Genomic DNA, 3,098 nt, shown 5'->3' on the forward strand with positions numbered 1-3,098 from the left:
CTTTGGATTAAATGGGCAGTTTTAAAAATGAAAAGATACAGGTCTGAAGTATATAATAAAGAAGCAACTATAAGAAGTAACAAATTTAACACTTGTTTACCTATGGGAGGATAAGAAAATAAAGAAATGAACGTAAGATTTTAAGTTTGAAGGTCCGAAAATTTGTGTTGTCAACAAGAATAACTAAGAAATTTGGAAGAAATAGCTTGAAGGGAAAAAAACGAACTTACTGTCAGATCTAAATAGGATGTCACCAGAAGACAGAGGACTCAAGCTCTCTTGAGCAGCTGTTGGGCCTGTTACTGTACATGTGTAAGTCATCATCATATAGAAATTGATGGAAACTCAATGGACTAATGAGGAAATGCAGTGAAGAAGATCAAATGGCTATGTATGAACTTTGACTCTAAGATGAGGTATCAATTTCAAAGCAATTTTAAAGAAGGTGATCTATCTTTGGAACTCTTTCCTTCAGGTCAGATAAAGCTATCCTTTATTAAATATCGACTCTTCATTTTGACTGACCCCTTACTGAGGGAGTATAATAAAATGAATGAATAAAATTGAAAGATTTATTCTTACTGGATTATCTCATTGGAAGTTCTGCATTTTTTTTTAAGTTTATTTTTTGAGAAAGAGAGTGGGAGCAGGGGAGAGGCAGAGAGAGAGAAGGGGGCAGAGGCTCTGAGGCAGGCTCCGCGCTGACAGCAGAGAGCACGATATGGGGCTTGAACTCATGAACCTTGAGATCATGACCTGAGCTGACTGAGCCACCCAGGCGACCCTGGAAGTTACGAATTTTTAACTGAATGTCCTCCTAGCCAACTTATACACATTATGTGCCTTAAAATAAAACAAACAAAATAAGTATCTGCAACTTTTGACTGTGTACCTTTGTATAAAGGCCATGGCTTCAAAAAATATAGAATATAAAATATACATTAGCACAAGTCATTCAAACTATTTAAAAGTTAAATTTGGAGTTTTAAAAATATTTTTTTAATGTTTGTTTATTTTTGAGGGAGAGAGAGAAGACAGAGTGCGAGCAGGGGAGGGACAGAAAGAGAGGGAGACACAGAATCCAAAGCAGGCTCCAAGCTCTGAGCTGTCAGCACAGAGCCTGACACGGGCCTCAAACTCACAAACTGGGAGATCATGACCTGAGCCAAAGTTGGACATGTAACCGACTGAGTTACCCAGGTGCCCCTGGAGTTTGTTTTATGTAAAACTGTCAGGGTCAACGTGAATTTCCATTTCCAAAGCAAATCTTGGCTATGGAACCACGTGAATAGAAACTCACCTTTAAAGAGGGTTCAATTTTAGAATGTGCTAGGCTACATGTTTCTTTAAATAGGAAAGGATCAGGTTCAATACTCCCTGAACTCAGGGTTTTTGTAATCTATTTGATATATTTTCTGTACACAGGAGATTATATCATAAAATAATTTCACCATTTAATCATTATCTAATCAGATATGGCTTTGGATTCCTATATTTATATAGAAGTACCTTCATAATAGCTAACAGTAGAACATTTATTAGAGTACTTTCTGTATGTTAGATACTGTGTTATGTGCTCACATATTTATTATCTCATTTAACACACAAAAACTCAATGAGGTATTACCCATCTCACAGATGGGCAAAACTGAGGCCCAAGTTAAGTTATATCTTCAAGGTAACCTAGATAATAAGTAGGCAGAACGAGGATTTGAGTTCCGATCTGATTCCAATGCCACTTTTCTTAACTAATACCATACTGACTCCAAAATTCACCTAAAAAAATATTTTTATTGTAAAAGTTTTATGCCTTTTGAACTCTGTTCAGTATAATGGAATACTTTATTTAGCAATTTACAAATGTTCCTGCATTCTTGCTTACTCTCATGACTTTAACCAAGAAAGTCTCGTTGGGGGCCACTTGGACCACATATCAAACCATATCTCCCACTCTAGTAACCATAATCTAAAACACACACTCACTCACTCACAGGAAAAGGAAGATATCATGGAAAAGTAAAAGAAATTCCTCCAGTTCAATTTTAGGGATATAGGAACATATCATCTGTTTAATTGTACTTATAGAAGTGCATAGACAAGTTACTGGCTTTAATATTAGCCTGAAAAGATCCTTCAAAGTCACACATTCAATCTCTTAGTTTCAAGAGAAACAGTTACTATGAATATCGAAAATGGAATTGTCAAGACAAAGCAACAATAATTTTTGAGCTCTTACTTGCTTATTGATGCTATATAGAGATAGAGATAGAAATAGAGATAGAAATAGATATTCTAATCTATAGTCAACAAACATGCCAGACAACACATTGAGTGGTAAAAGGGGTATGGGAAAAGTGGATCACATAGTCTGAGTTATCACTAGGATTATAGCATCAGGCCTGCTATTTAACCACAAATCTAAGTGCAAGCAATCTAGTATAGAAGAGTATATAATTTTGGAATAAAACAAATTTGAGTTTAACTCTTGACATTACTTACAAATTCTGCGACCCTGGAAAATTTACTGCCTTTGTGAGTCACAGTTCTCTCATTTTGTAAACTGGAACTAAAACGCTGTACCCTTATCGATGTCATGAAGATCTATTCAAATAAGACTTCCCAGGTTCAAATTTCAGCTCCCTCACTCAGAAGTTTTGTGACTTAATGCCTCCTTTTCCTCATCTATAAAATGAGGATAATAATAGTCCCTACACCCCAAAGTGTTGTGAGGATTTAACACCTTAATATATTTAATTTTTTTTTTTTTATTTGAGAGAGAGAGGGAGAGCACGGGAATGGGGGAAAGGGGCAGAGGGAGAGAGAATCTTAAGCAGGCCCCAAGCCCAGTGCAAGGCTTGATCCACAACCCTGGGATCATGATCTGAGACGAAATCATGAGTAAGTGGCTCAACCAACTGAGCCATCCAAGTGGCCTCAACATCTTAATGTATTTAAAGTGCACATAGAAAATGATATATTTATGTATACTGTAATTCTTATTTAAAGCAACTACCTAGTACTTGCCCCTTAGTATGTTTCTAATAAATGTTCATTCCCTTTTATATTTCAATTGAAGTTATTTTCCCTTATTTTATAGA

This window comes from Panthera uncia (assembly GCF_023721935.1).
Source record: "Panthera uncia isolate 11264 chromosome A1 unlocalized genomic scaffold, Puncia_PCG_1.0 HiC_scaffold_16, whole genome shotgun sequence".
NCBI lineage: Eukaryota > Metazoa > Chordata > Mammalia > Carnivora > Felidae > Panthera > Panthera uncia.